Source organism: Rhinopithecus roxellana, chromosome 1 (genome assembly GCF_007565055.1).
Source record: "Rhinopithecus roxellana isolate Shanxi Qingling chromosome 1, ASM756505v1, whole genome shotgun sequence".
Lineage (NCBI taxonomy): Eukaryota > Metazoa > Chordata > Mammalia > Primates > Cercopithecidae > Rhinopithecus > Rhinopithecus roxellana.
Window position 1 is genome coordinate 117667189 of NC_044549.1, and position 16631 is coordinate 117683819.

General features: G+C 41.7%; 1 protein-coding gene across 1 annotated transcript in view; it reads left to right on the top strand.

The window, feature by feature from the left end:
* Positions 1-16631, top strand: part of SLC7A14 (solute carrier family 7 member 14) — a 117823-nt gene that overhangs the window by 39414 nt on the left and 61778 nt on the right. The window lies entirely within an intron of this gene.

A 16631-nucleotide genomic window follows, 5' to 3' on the forward strand; every position in this document is an offset into this window, starting at 1 on the left:
CGTAGTGAAATCCCGTCTCTACTAAAAATACAAAAATTACCCTGGCATGGTGGCACATGCCTGTAGTCCCAGCTACTTGGGAGGCTGAGGCAAGAGAATTGCTTGAACCCAGGAGACAGAGGCTGTGGTAAGCCGAGATCACGCCACTGCACTCCAGCCTGGGCAACAGAGTGAGACTCCATCTCAAAAAAAAAGAAAAGAAAAGAAAGAAAATGCAGTTTGGCCCATCCCGTTTCCCAACCCTCTTGGTCCTGGAGAGATTGTGGTTTTTTGTTTTGTTTTGTTTTTTGTTTTTGATTTTGTTTTTTTTTTCTTTTGAGATGGAGTTTCACTCTTGTTGCCCAGGCTGGAGGGCAATGGTGCGATCTCGGCTCACTGCAACCTCTGGGGTTCAAGCAATTCTCCTGCCTCAGCCTCCCAAGTAGCTGAGATTACAGGCATGCACCACCATGCCCAGATAATTTTGTATTTTTAGTAGAGATGGAGTTTCTCCATGTTGGTCAGGCTGGTCTCAAATTCCCAACCTCAGGTGATCTGCACACCTCAGCCTCCCAAAGTGCTGGGATTACAGGTGTGAGCCGCGCCCGGTGGAGACTGTGCTTCTTAAAGACAGAGGGGCCATGACCTCATGGATGTCTTTAATGCAGAGCATAGTAAAATGGGCTCTCCTTGGGCTGATTCGAGACACCAGGCATCTTGGCCCTCTCTTCTGGAGGAGGTGTAAAACAATGGCAGCAGGTCCAGCAGACTGGCTTGGCACAGGGATTTTATGTCATCAACCTGAGCTTCAGATCTCAGAGAGAGGGACTGTCTCAGACAGGTCAATCCCACACATGACTCAAAGAGCAAAGATGACCCAACGGTCCAGATAGACCTGAAAGTTTATAAACCATCTAGCCCTCTGCCTTGAGGAATATTTTTATTCTTGTTCAAGTTTGTCGAGCAGAGTTTCCCATTTCTTTTTCAGGTCGAGCCTCTTTTTTTTCCCTTCTAAATCACTTTTTCAGTAGAGACATTCCAGGCATCATGGCAAACTGATTTCTTGATGATGACTCACACTGTCCTCCGCATACTCACATCTAAATAGCACTCTGTAATTTCATCTAGTAGTAGAAACCATGTTAAGGACTGAAAATGTAGCATCATTAAAAATCTTCTAAAGGACATGTCCATCTGAGGATCTTTTAAAATCTTCTTATATCATACTAAAGAAGAAAAAATCAGAATAGCTTATTCCTAAAAGAATGATATGAAGTCACCGTCAACCTTGCATGTGGACATGCACACACAACCCACGGCTTTCACTGCCGTGAGACAAAATCCAAATCTTTTTGAGGAGGACTTGAACAACACTGCTGAGTGCTTCAGATGGGCCAAGTGAGAGAGATGAAGGCTTGAAATATGTTCATTGGATTTAGCAGAATGGAAGCTGTTGATGACCTCAGCAAAAGGAGTTGTAGTGGCAAGGGACATGCAAGAGGCAGAATGGGGTAGGCCAATGGTTGACAAGCTGAGAGAGAGTGGACACAGTCCGGGAGAGAGTAGCTATAGTGTGGCCTGGTGCTGGTGGGTGCTTTTACTTGCTAGTTTTGGGAGATGGACCTGTTGAGGATAATTAGAATTCTTAGGACAGTCCATGAAATTAACACATTTAGTTGCCTCTGGAAGAGTCGATGAGAAAAGAAAGAAAACCAAGCTATTAGAAACCAACGTCACGGAACTGAGGTCTTTGCTTCAGGGGCAGATTCCATCTTTCCAGTAAGGATGTTGGCTCCAGCCTTGTGTAGCAACTGGGAGAATCCTGTCTTTTGGCTTATGGTGATTGGATTCTGCTGTTTTAAAGCTGATTCTGTAACCAAGTAAGAGCTTTCCCTAGGCCTAAAAAATTGTATCTCCAAAATGAAAAGAAAGCCGATGATAATGTAGGCAAATCTAATTCAGTGGTACAGACCCTAAAACAGTTCACCATAATGGAGATGCATAGAAACATAACCACAAAATCCGAGGATATTTCTGCATGGTCAGGAACAGGAGCATACATGTTATTCCAGGAGCTTCTGTGTTTTGTTTGGGGGTTTAGTTATGTAATTCTTTTCTGATTTTAAAGGAATAGATCCTGACCACAGAAAAGGTAAAAATATTAGGTTGGTGCAAGAGTAATTGCGTTTTTTTGCAATTTTAATTGCAATTAGTCTTGCACCAACCTAATAGATATCATTCCTAATCCCACCACTCATAGATGCCCCATTTTTAACATTTTACCATACTGCCTTTAGAAGAGAATAAAATTAAATCATATTTTTTATTGCTGTAGTTGTTTTACTTTATCCTGAGTAATTTCTCATATAATTACACATTATTTTTTCAGAGACAGGGTCTTGCTCTTTCACCCAGGCTTGAGTAAAGTCGTGTAAATCACAGCTCACTGCAGCCTCAAACTCCTGGGCTCAAGCAATCATCCTGTCTCAGCCTTCTAAGTACCTAGGACTACAGTTGTGTCACCATGCCACCTTATTTTTTTATTTTGATAGAGATGGGATCTTGCTATGCTGCCCAGGCTGGTCTTGAACTCCTGGCCTCAAATGATCCTCCCACCTTGGCTTCCCAAAGTGCTGGGATTACAGGCATGAACCACTGCACCAGGCTAATAAGTATTCTTTTTAAACAATATTTTAGCAGTTGCTTAACATTTTATTCTTTGAGTGCCTCATAATCCATTTAACTGTGTCACCGTATTGAGAAATGTAGGTTGTCTCCAACTTTTACCACTGTGAGTAATATTGCAATTAATGCCCTTGAAATAAATCTTTTTCTGCACCTGATTATTTCCACATGATGTAGTTACTTTCCAAAAACATTTATATCAGTTTATATTCCCACTATCACTGTGTGGATGTATCTTTTCTTTGACATTCCATTAGCAATGAGTATTTTTATTTTTTTAATCTTTGCCATGTCCATAAGTGAAAATACCTCCTTTTCTTGGCATTTCCTTGAATATTAGTGATAATGGATATATTTTTACATATTATTGAATATTTATATTTGCATAAACAATTGTTCCTTACCTTGCTCTATGAGGAATACATTCAAACTTAAGAGCTTGCAGTCTAAAATTTTAACTAAACAGTTCAGAAGCAGGCACTCATCAGTTGAATAGCTTGTAGGCTGGATATTCATTTAAAAAGTCACCAAACAACATCTGGCATTCTTTCGTGAGCAAGAGCTGTTAGCACTGAAAGATGTTCTCCTAGCTTTCAGATTTCCTAATGGAAAAACATGATGATAGGAAAGGAACCTGCCTCGGAGAAGAATTCTCTGGACCATGGATCCAAAATGTACCCTGAGGGCCTGTGCAGCACCATCCTCAAAGGAGACACCAGAAGCTAGAAATGATCAGTGAACTCCTGGGCAATGCAAATCTCTATTTTTCCAAAAACGTTTTAAATTCCCAGACTGTCAAAAGTCTCAACCAATTTCCTGCCAGATGAAAAAAAAAGAAGCAAACTAAAAATTAAAAATATACCTTTTATGTTGCATCCTCTATGATTTATGAGGTTTTCACTGCTCTGATTGAGTAAAAGACTGAGGTCTCCAAGGAGCTACATGGAACTTCTGTATCAATAAGTATAGCTCTAAACCTAACTAAATTTTAATATTTTAATATTATGGTAGTCCTCCCTTATTCTCAATTTTGCTTTCCATGGTTTCAATTACGCATGGTCATCTGAGGTCCAAAAATATAAGATGGAAAATTCCAGAAACAAACAACTCATAAGTTTTAAATTGCATGCTGTTCTGAGTAGCATAATGAAATCTCACACCATCCCACTCTGTCCCACCCAGGACATGAATCATTCCTTTGTCCAAGGTATCCACATTCTGTACCTCCCCCCACCCCACCACTTAGTCACTTGGTGGCCATCTCAGTTATCAGATCGACTGTACATTGTATCACATGGCTTGTGTTCAAGTCATCCTTATTTTACTTAATACTGGCCCCAAAGCACAATAGTAGTGATGCTAGAATACTGTTATAGTTATCCTATTTTAATATTAGTTATTGTTGTTAATCTCTTACTGTGCCTAATCTATTAATTAAACTTTATCACAGGTATGTACATATAGGAAAAAACTCAGTATATATAAGATTGAGTACTATATGCAGTTTCAAGCATCTACTGGGGAGGTCTTATAATGTAGCCCCTGCAGATAAGGGGAAAATACTATATGATATTGTAGATTTTAAATTTGTGTTTCCCTTAACTTAATGAATATAAAAGGGTTTTTTAAATAGAGATAATTTATATGTAATTAGATACAAAATTCCTACCTTCAAGGAGTTTGCAGTCTAGAGGGAAGAGACAGACATGAAAATATCAACAAATAAATGCCAAATCAAGATAAATTACTCAAAACTAAATGAATAAGTAAATAAGTGAATAGATGGATATATAGATGATAAACAGATATAGATAGATAGATGACTGATAGATACACAGATAGATAGATACACAGATAGATACATAGGTAGATAATGAGGAAAAGAGTACAAGAGACCACAGAGAGGCCAGGGCCACTTTTAGCTCAGGTGGTCCGGGAGGACCTCTCTCTGCAGATACGACATGTCAGCTGAGACTGGAAGCATGAAGAGTGAGTCATACAAAGACTTGGGGCAAGAGATTCCAGATAGAGGAAACAAGTACAAAGGCTCTGAGACAACAGAGAGCTTGATGTATTTCAAGAACGGAAAGGAAGTCAGTGTGGCTGAACCAAGAAGGAGGGTGGTAGGAGATGAACTCAGAGATGAAGTAGACATCAGATTATGTAGGGCCCTGGAGGACATTGTAAAGACCTTAGATTTCATTTCATTTGCAATACAAAACCATTGGAGAGCTTTAAGAAGAGATCCTAGCTCTCAAGTGTTTAACAATCTACACAAGGCAATTGACGAATACATGTTGAGTTGAGGGTCCTGTAGGAAATCAGAGAAGAGGAGGCTCAAGTGGTTAACACATATTTAATGAGAGATGGGTTATAAGCTGAGTCCAAAAGGAACATGGAAATGTGAATAGCTTCAGAGAAAAAGGTGAGGAAAACAGAAAGAAGAGCTAAGAAGTGGGAATCATTATAGTCAGTGGGGAGACCTCCCTGTATCACATTGGATGGTCAGTCACTTCGTGTCCATCTCACAGGCCAGCCTGAGAGCTCCTGGAGGACAGGGGCTATCTTTTTCTTCTTTTTGCCTCTACATTTTGCACACACAGTGCAGACATTAACTAGGTGCTCCATATTTATAGAAATTTACTGCAGATGGTGTGTATTGAGAGCAGTAAAGCCAAGAGTAGAGTGAGGCTGGGTGTGTTGGAGTCAGGCTTTGTTGAGAATTGAAAATTTGTGGAGCATGTATAATAACCTATATCAACAAAAATAAAGTTATATTTGTCCATTTATTGTTATATCACATGAAATGGCAGTTCTTGACATTTTGAAGGGTCTAGTTGGAATCATCGGACTTAAACTGCAGACTCTTTTAATAATAGAAATTTCCTTTGGGTGCAATGAAATAAATCTCAAAGAAACAGGTGGCCGGCCCCCACAAGAGCAAAATCTAAAGTACAAGAGAAGCCTGGCTGTGGGTTAAGATACAGAGAACAGAGAAAACAAGATTAATTTCAAATATAAGCTCCAAACCCAGAGACACAAAGCCAGTCATCCAAATCACAGTTATTGACCTGGGAGGAAGGATCTCAGATGGACAACTCTGTTTAGCATATCCAGAGTGAGTAGCTGCAGGGATGCATCCACTTAAAGACTTTCCTGCACAACCCTGGGGAGGCCAATTTGTTAATATTAATGTGAACAAGTTCATTTAGTAGACTCCTGCTAGAATTGGGCTTCTCCAGATCAGGATGAGGAAATTCCTATTGAAGCCAAATCTCTAGGAAGACTTTCAAGATTAGGTCATCTTTCTTCCCTCAGATCCTGCAAGGAAAAAATATGTTTAGAAGGATCATATAGACAACTAGGCAAATGCCTAATTCTCCTCTGGAGATTATCCCAAGGCTGGGATAACATTATATGGAGAAAATATAGGCTGTTGCATTCACCTTCTTAAATATGGAGCAGTACAGAAAGCACTGGCTTGGAGGTCAGGACACCTGCCATCACTCGGGTGTGGCCTCATATAAGCCACTTCAGTGCTCAGACTCTGAAGCTGCTCCTCTGAAAGCAGCTGAGAGAATGACTCTACCATGAGTATTCTTGACAGACAATAGGTATATGTAGTTCGGGTTAAGTTTTTATTTAATTAGGGACAGAATTTTTCCAAAAGCATATAAATGCTCAGCTGAGTGTTTTCAGGAAAAGAGAGAGGAGAGAGGTGGCAGTTTGCCATAGAGTACAGAAATATGAAGAGAGATATGTCTAAGATAAGAGTGGTTCTTAGAAGATGGAATAATGCTCCCCAGAGATGTCCATGTTCTAATCTTCAGAATTCGTGACGATGACAAAGGGAGACTCTGCAGATGTGATTAAGTTAAGAATCTCGAGATGAGGAGATTATCCCGGATTAGAGAGTAGATTTGATATAATTACAAGGATCCTTAGAAGAGGGAAGCAGGGGATCAGAGAGGAGAGAAGATACTATGTTGCTGGTTATGAAGAAGGAAAGAACCATAAGTCAAGGAATGCAGGTGACTTCTACATTCTAGAAGCTGGAAAAGGCAAGGAAATAGATTGTCCTCTGGGACTTCCAGCAGGTACACAGCCCTGCAGACTCAGAGCTGTAAAATATCAAATCTGTTGTTTTTGGTCACTAAATTTGTAGCCATTTGTTACATCAGCCAGAGGAACCTAATATAGGAGGGAATTCTGTGAGAAATATAATAGCATTTCTCTATTTTGCCAGAAAGGCTTCCATTTCCTTCAGTGTCTTAGGAGTCCAGTTAGTGTTCTGTCTTGGGTGTAAGGACATGCTGAGATGGGCATCCAGCCAGAGTGGGTGCAGATTGTCTTCTGGGGGCTCAGATTACACATGGCATGAAGGTGCCAGGCTGGATGATCTCAATACAAATATTATATGATCTCATCATTTCAGAATGGCCTCTACAATCACATTAGGGATGAGGAGACCAGAATTTTTGTGCAAAAAGCCACCTTCTGCATCTCTCATGAGTATACTTTGAGTGTTGCATTAAAAAGTCCTTATCAACATTTTCTAAATGAGAAAATAGAAACCTTAGCAAGTTGTGGCTTACTCAAGTCTCATCCATAACTTGTCCTACAGGACTGGGACAAAACCTCCAGTCTCCTGATTCATGAGTACAGAGTATTCACACTATACTCATGGAATGATAGAGTGCTCTCGCTTTTCACAGTGTTAATTTTGGAAATCTGCATGTATTTAGAAATGACCTATGGACTCATCATACTTCCCAATAACTTTTGTATGCAGTTAAACCCCAAGCAACTGGAAGGCTTGGGAAATATGTTCTAACTAATTAACTTTTCTGGCTAACCAAATGTGAGCCTCAGAAAAAATATTGTTATATCAGTCTTCCATTCAAAGTTTTTCTAAACTTTAATGATTCCCTCTTCCTCTTTGGTAAGCAAAGCATTGCAAACAGCTTATGATCTACTTCTGCTAATACCAAGTCTCTTACGGTGTCTTAGCTACATTTGGGGCAAGGTCACATTTTCAATGCCTACCCTTATAGGTTGCTTTGTGGTTTCCAAACTGCATCCTCAAGCATTATCTCATTAAATCCTCATGACAGGTTTACAAGGTAACTATTATTTCTCCTGTATTTCAGATAATAAAACTGACACTCAGGGATTTTAAGATACAAACCCAAGGTCACACAGCAGAGTTAAAGTCCAGACCTCAGTGTTGTGACTTCAAACCCAGTATCTCTGTAGACACAGCAAGTATGGTTGATTTCCTGAATCATTCTCAGCCCTGGAATATACCCATGTATCAGTCAGGATCCCAGCAGGAAGCACGTGGCACGCTCAAGTCTGATATTTTGAGGAAAGTTAATGAAAAGAACTGTTAATATATATAAAGATGATGGCAGGGGGTAGAGAAATCATGAGGCAAAATGCAGTTCCAAGGGCTAGAAACATGAGTACCACCCTCTACCTGAAATGACAGCAGGGATAAAGAAAGAGTTATCAGAACCAGAGAGAGATAGGGCTATGTGGAGAGGGCCACCTGGCTGGAGCCACAGCTAACCCACAGTGACCTGGCAAGGGGAAGCTAGGGACAAACACCTGGCCTCCCTCTCTTCCATCCTCCTGATCACCTGCTGGTGCCTCCCATTGACCAATCCAACAAGAGGACAAGGGAGCCTGTCAGCTCCCCAGGACACAGCCAATGGGCTGCTGGGTGGATCTGGAAGGACAAGCAGAGGACACTCGCACTCCCTGAAGCTGCCTTGTGCCTAAATTCCTGATATTCTGTGGATAACAGTAATTTATTTTATGGCCATAACAGTTACCATTGAACTAAACACACACTAGGAACTCATTAAATACTTTCGCAATGATTAATACAAATTCTTAATCTTTTATGGTGGCATAGAAGGATTAACTGGTTTTTGGTGTTATTTGTCCCTTCTAACAGAGAGGTTTCCCAGTAACAGCTGATTAATGAAAAGTTTTTCATTTCCTGAACTCTGGTTTTGTTCATATTATCACATATACAATGAATAACACATGACACCAAGCAGAGACCTGAGACCCTGACCTGGGAGACCCTGATCCGCGGGAGAAGAGTGGAAGGTGATGTCAGACTGTGGCCACACATGCGAGGATACCTGGCCCCAAGCAAAGACCTGAGGCCCCAGACCTGAGATCCATGGGGAAGGAGAGGAGAAGGTGATGTCAAACTGTGATGCCCTCCCTGATTGGGGCGTTGAAGGAGAAACGTGGTATCTCAACGCTGAGTAACCGATCTCTGAACAAGCCCCTCCTTGCTTCTCCAAGTAGATGTTCTTGAGAGTATTTTCACCACAATTTCCAACAAATATATACACAGATAGTATTCGCAACCCTGGAGTGTTGACAAACAGGGGAGCAGAATGGGAAACTATTTGTGTAAGTAGAAATATTGTTCCAGACCAGGTAAAGATCAATTATTTTCATAAGGTTTTTTTTAAAGAATTATTTCAAGCAAATAGAATTAAACAGGTTTATCTTTATTTTGTTCTGCTTGGTGTTGGAAGCAGATGAATTTTTTAATTTACCTATTTACAGGCAATCATTATTTATATCTTTAAAGAATTAATTGTGGAAGTGCAGAAATGAACACATCAGAGTCTTTAAGTTTCTACCTCAGATGTACAGATACCCGCCCATTTCAGAGAAAACAGCCTCAGAAGAAAAATATAATTGCTTTGCCTAGTGCATAGTAAGGGGTCAGTGAAATATAATCAAAACTACGTACATCTTCCTTTATAAGAAAAGTGCACAACTTTGCCCTGTGCCATGTGACTCACCTGTCTTCTATGACTCACCCCACTAACTTTGGGCTTGGTCGTATGACTTACTTTAGTTAATGGAAAGTCAATGGAACTGCCAGTTCCCAGCAGAAGACATTTTACATTTCCACCAGTTGTGCCATGAAAGAGCAGCATGCATCAGATAGTGATTGCTCCTTCCGCCTGAATCCTGGAAATAAGAAGGCATGTGGAGTAGACTCCTAGTCCAGATTGGGGAAAAGATCCGAAGTCGATCCACTGTCTGGAGTAGAGCCACAGCAAGAGACAAACATAACCATTGTAATATTCAAATTTGGGGTTGTTTATTACCACAGCAAAAGCTGATTAATATACTCAATAACTTTTTAGAAACAAACGAAAAAAAACAACAAGCTGTGAAAAGGAGGCTTAATTGGTGCAACCTTATTTGCATAGCTAAAATATGCAGTCATTGTGGATTCATACTCCCCTTTAAAGACATTCCAAGTAAAACAAAGTTGGTTGTGTCTGAGACTCCACATATAATATAAACAGGCTAGCACATCGTTAAATAATATGGTAGGTGATCAAAAAATATTTGAAATGGGTTTGATCAAACACTTAGCAAAGATACAACTGAAAAAATTAGCAATCTGAAAATCAGAAACCCTGGTTTTAAAGCCAATCGTACATCTGAGTGAATTTGTCAGGCACCAACATTGCATGATTTAAGAGGCACATGCTTGTGCACATGTGCACATGGACATACACACACACACACACACACACACACACACGCTGGGCCAGATGGATCAAAAACATCTCCCTTACCACTCTGTCATGGTCCAAAACTGTCAACCATGATAAGTTGCAGCCTGTTTAAGAAATACAAATCAGGCCGGGCGCGGTGGCTCAAGCCTGTAATCCCAGCACTTTGGGAGGCCGAGACGGGCGGATCACGAGGTCAAGAGATCGAGACCATCCTGGCTAACCCAGTGAAACCCCGTCTCTACTAAAAAATACAAAAAAACTAGCCGGGCGAGGTGGCGGGCGCCTGTAGTCCCAGCTACTGGGGAGGCTGAGGCAGGAGAATGGCGTAAACCCGGGAGGCGGAGCTTGCAGTGAGCCAAGATCCGGTCACTGCACTCCAGCCTGGGCGACAGAGCGAGACTCTGTCTCAAAAAAAAAAAAAAAAAAAAAGAAATACAAATCAGAATGTGGTTGATCTAGAAGCTATAACATGTGAGGCACTGTTTGTCACAGAAGAAATTGAGGATGTTTAGTCTAGGAAAGATAAGACTCTAAGATATATGTTAGTTGCTATCAAAAACTTGAAGACTTATCCCATAAGCAGATTAACTCTCATCTGTATAGATACAGAGAGCAAAACTGCAGACAACAGAAGAGAGTTACTGGGACACACATCTCAGTTCAGTTTACTAGAGTGTTCTGTCAGAGCTGAGCAGACCCTGAGATTAAGACGCATCTGGCCTGTACCTGGCCACGTAGTATAAAGTCAGAGCAGCTGACATGCAAGCACATCCCCAGTTGCAGTGCAAACATAAAGCCATATCCGGTGAGCTTGGAAGGAGTAGAAGAGCAAAAGAAGCAAGGGATCTGCGGAGAGGAGGGATCTTCAGGAGAGGATCCACCACCAAAGCTTATGCTAGCTGAGTGAGCCAGAGTAAGCCACAGGCATAAAAGTCAGAAGGGGTCGTGTTTTCAGGGATAGGGTGGTAACTGAAGGTGAACCTACCACGGTCTAGCCATCCCAAAGGTATGTGTGCATCTTGGGGAAAAAAGTCAAAGGTATAGAAGAATGAGAGGAGGCATAACATCCAAAGGCCTAAGCAAATATGCCAGAGGGTCCCTTTAGATAAAGGAAAACAGGAAAGAGGAAAGCCATTGTTCACAAGTTTGAGAAAGGTAAATAAGAATCCCTTGGAGTGGAAGTACCAGGGTGTACAGTCTGCAGCCAGGAGAAATCCAGGGGAGATTCAACATAAAAAAAGCCCTGATTAAGGACTTGGCATCAGGCCAAAGGCCTTCTGAGCGCTGTCTAAGGAGGTGGAGGTGGTGGGAAGGGTGTCAGCAGTAGGCAACAACAACAACAACAACAACAAAAAAAAAACAAAAACACCTGGTGTCAGGGGCCACAGCAGGGTGATGCTAGCTAATGCTCCCACAGCATGCACTATATGCCAGACACGGTACTAAAAGCTCCACACATATTAGCTCTTCCACTCCTCACCACAACCCTGTGAGCTAGGTGCCACTGTGATCCCATTCTACAGATGGCAAAACTGATGCATAGTGAGGTTTGCCCAAGGTCCCTTAGTTAGTAAAGGCAGACCCAGAATTTGCAGGCAGGGAACCTGGTTCCTGAATTGTTTTCTTAATCCAGAGCCAGGAGCTCAGCCCAGAGGAAGAAAAGCAGGGAGGTGGTGAGAGGGTTAGCCAAGACCTGGATACGGGAGTGGGCAGAGACCTCAGGAGGGTCCGCAGATCTCACAGTCACCAGATGGGGCTCAGAAAACAGGCAACGTTTACTGTAACTGCAGCCTCATTTTTCCTGGGGACATCAATTAAAAGAATTTTGTAGCAATCCTAACCGTCCCACCATGTGAAAGGATTGCTTCTATCAACCAATGTTTCCTGCTGCCCAGATGTTCCAGAAAAAGCTGGACAACTACTCGTCGGGTGTGTCATGAGGGGATTTTTGTAGTCCCTTAGCATATTTGCAAAATGAGGTAGGAATGATTTTTGGCTGTTTACTGTTTTGTTAGCCTTCATTTCCTTCCTCTCCTCACCTCCAAAGGCAGTCTCTAACCTAATTCGATAATCCTACTCATTCAGTGAACTACTAAACTGTAATTATTTGCATCCTGAAACAAACCTGCTTTTACCATCATTATCCTTGGAGCCCACTGAACCCTCAGGCATGCCAGCAAGCAGCACAATGATGACTCTCTTGTCCCAGAGGCCCTGTAAGCCTTCCTTAGTTATAGCTGTGAAGTATTTTGAGAAACCTGAATTAAAGTGCTAGAGAAAGCACAACACACATTTATTGCTCATCTTGGAAAGACAACAGCAATGAGCTTCCAAAACTATCTTTGATTAACATAATCTGGGGGTAATGAATATGGATATTGCCAATAGTCACCTAGAAGCATGTTTTCTTCTGTATATTTTGTTCTCTCCAGTACATTTCCTACCAAGAAAGGAAACGGTCCCAACTCCCTGTTTGCATCAATAAAGCAAGCACTCAGGGGAATTACGTGAAGAGAATAGGACCAGGGGGCATTCTTGCCACCCTCACCCTTTGCTTTTGGTTGATTCTCCACATTTTCAATATGGTTTCTAATTACCAGGAATACGAAGTGCAAATAGAAGCCATCACCTCCATAACAAGGCTGGTTTGTTTCTCGGTGTCCTTGTGACAGTTTCTGATGAAGGCTGAACAGGACAAGTAGCCCAGGGGATATCTCCAGACAGTGCCGCATCCATAGTCATTGCCTGCCGAGGAGAGCTGTTAAGAGGCCCACGACCTACCCAGGGAAGGAAACAGGAAGTACCTGTCAGAATAGTGGCCTCCTGTGGAAAACAACAATATCTGGTTTTCCACATGGAGCGCTTGTCATTATGCCTGGCATGAGGCAGGGAACCTCAGGACTGCTGTGCTAGAATAAGCTGGGGCATTTAAAGAACCCCTGTATATAGGCCATACTTCAGACAAATTACATTTGAATTTCTGGAGTGGGGCACGGGCACCAGCGTTGCTGAAAGATACTTGGGCATTTCCAATGTGCACCCAAGATGGAGAGCCAGTGCCAAGGGGTCTCAAGACGGGAAACCCATTCACCACCCCTTGAAAAGCGGGCATGAAGCCCACCTGCATTTACCACAGCCACAACCTGCCACGGAGCCCGTCTCCTCGATTCCAGCAGCACATGGCTTGCGAGGCTCTCCTGGGGCCGGCTGACAATTTTTCTCCTTCCTGCATACAGTGTCCTGTGTGCAGGCACTGCCCTGGCTGCAGAGTCCCACTGGCTTGTACATCTCTGCTTACTTGTTGGCCTCCCAGCTGCGGCAGGTCCACACCCCTCGCCTTTTTACATCCATCCCGGGCTGCCTTAAAGGGTCCCTGGGCCTAAGATTCTGCCGCAGCTACGATGAGCTTTTAGAAATGTTAAGTCCTCTCATATTGCTCACCTGAATAAAAGCCTCCGAGGGCTTCTCACCGCACTGAATATCAAAATCACAGCCCTTTTATCTTGGCTGATCAGCCCCTTGGCAGTCTGTTCTCTGCGCATCTCAAACAAGAGAGCCCTGCGGAGCCCAGGGCCAAGCTCTGGCTCTGGTGACTTTGGGTAAGTGACTGCCCCTCTCCTGGCCTAGTTTGCCTCATCTGTAAAGGCAGTTATGTTATGAGGATTAAATTAGTCGACACGACACTCAAATCCTCCTCCTTACCCTATACCAGTCTCACTTAGATCTCAGCAGATGCAACACCTGCTCTACCCTCTTGAACCACAATGTGAGGAGCACTTCCCTGACACCTGGTACAACTGGCTCCTTTGCACCACGCAGGAGCCAATGCCATGTCCACAGAGACCTTCCCACCCCTTAATCACCCCCATTTTATTTCCTCTAAGTCTGTACTAGTTTAGATATATTTTACTTATTATTGAATATTTATATTTGTATAAACAATTGTTCCTTACCTTGCTCTATGAGGAATACATTTGCTAGGGCAACCATAACAAAGTATTGTGTTGGTGCAAAAGTAATTGTGGATTTTGCAACTTGTGCTTTACTGCAACTTCTTTTGTGCCAATCTAATACCACGGACCAGGTGGCTTAAGCAATAGAAATGTATTTCTCACCATTCTGGAGTCTAGAAATCCAAGATCAAGGTGTCAGCAGTATTGGCTTCTTAGGGCTATGAGGAAGAATCGCTTCCCTGCCTCTTTTCTAGCTTCTGGTGGTTTCACGGCAATCTGAAGCATCCCTTTGCTTGTAGAGGCATCACCCCCATGTCTGTTCTCCCTGTGTGTGTGACTTTGTATACAAATTTCCCCTTTTTATAAGGACGTCAGTCATATGGACTAAGGGCCCATTCTACTTTGGTATGACCTCCCCCCAACTAATTACATCTATAATGATATTATTTCCATATAAGGTCACATTCTGAGGTGTGGTGGCTTGACTCCAACATTCTAATTTAGGGGGCCATGATTCAGCCCATAACACAGTCTTTATCCCTCTCTGAAACTGACTGATTTTATTTGTCAACCTGTGTATTGCCTCCTCCCTCCTCACCAAATGTCAGCACCATGACAGCAGGACCTTGAATGTCTCATTTACCACAGCAACTGCTACATAAGGCTGGGCTGACACAGAGAAGATGCTTTGTATAGTTTCTTGAATAGATGAATTAAAACTAAAGCAGCAGGCCAATTTTCTGAATAAAAACACTGAAGCCACAATAGTGAAGCTACTATTCAGTTATTAAAAATGATGTTTCTGTAACTATTGATGTGGGAAAACATCCTAACATATTGTTGAGCAAAACAAGAAAGTTTCAAATCACAATAAATGATATAATAACATTTATAAAACACACACACACATATATAGGTCCATTCAAACAGTTGTGTAGTTACATAGAAAAGGTTCTGAAAGAACATAAATCAGGTTGTAGCTAGCTGGGTGGTATTTTATTCACTCATGTGGTTTTTTGTTGTTTATATTATCTGACTTTTCTGCAATAGATATGCGATGTTTGTGTAAAAAGAGAAATAATAAAAGCTAAGCTTTTCAGGGAAAAACAGAAACAAACCCTCTCACTTCCAGTGTGATTTGGGCATCCACTCTCCCTCGTCCCAGGCTGCAGGCTCCATGAGAGCAAGGACCATGTCTTTGCACCTACAAGCCTCACGCCATGCTTGGCACATAACAGGTGTTCCTTATATGCTGGCTGAGTGGAAATAAATAGATACGTGGATTCATGTCCCCACAAGACCTCAACCAAAGCAGTTGTTCTAGCAGCCTTCCTGGTAAACATATGGTATATTTTCTTACCAATGCAAAAATCTTTAGAAGAAGTAAGAGGAGAGGAGGAAGGGGATGTGGAAGGGAGGAATGCAGACACTCTAGCCTGTTAAATATCTCTGGTGTGTTATCCAACTATAGTGATATCTAAGGTGTTGTCAAGAATAAAAACACAGCACGAAGCAGCACTGTCAAAGCTAGGAAAAAATTAAACCAGAAAGGCTGTCACCCAAACCTGTGAACCAAACAGCCACATTTCACTTGATTCTTCTAATTAGTGTTTGAAAAGCCTTTAGAAGCAGACAAGTGCTACATTAAGTACTTAGTATTCATTAATACTTTGAGTAGATGAGGTAGGCAGGTACTTACTGAGTATGTAAATGTCCTGAGCTTGTCAGTACAGTATTTGGAATCAATGTCTGGCTATATTTCAAAAATTCTATATATTTATGAGTTTTATAAATTTTATACAGTTTTTATAAATTTTCTTCAGCTTCTGGCTTCCAAAGAAAGTAGCTTCATATATTTGCAGTTTATAATTTACTAAACTTTAGAAATTACTTAACACTGTAGTTCTCAACTCTATCAGATCCAACACCCGTTTTTATAATAAATACTTTGTCATACCTCCTTTTAGTATCTTGAAGTGAAATTATTGATAATCTACCTATATACAACATATTTCAGTGTGTAAATACCCAGGCATACCCAAATGACTGTGTCAGATGCTTGCAATATGTGAAAAATCACCGCAAACGTGCCAGTTCCAGATGGCAGGCTGTTCCAGAGTGCAGCATGAGAAATGCAGTACCATGGGTAGCATTCCCACAGGGGCCTTGGTTTTCTGAAAGGGCAAACAACTCCTCTTAAGCTCCAAACTAAATACATTGTAATCTTCCTTTGATTTATTCTATAGTTATATTACTGGAAAATTCAATTTACTTGTGTATTAAGGCTATCCAAAATATCCTATGAGTTTATATGTAAAAGAGAGTGAGGTTCCAGGCTCAGATTATCATAACCAGGATTTTAATCTACAGGAATGTCAAGCAAAATATCTGAAAGTTGTGTGGTAATGTCCTACACATTTCACATCTCAGGGTCCCCCCAGATGCC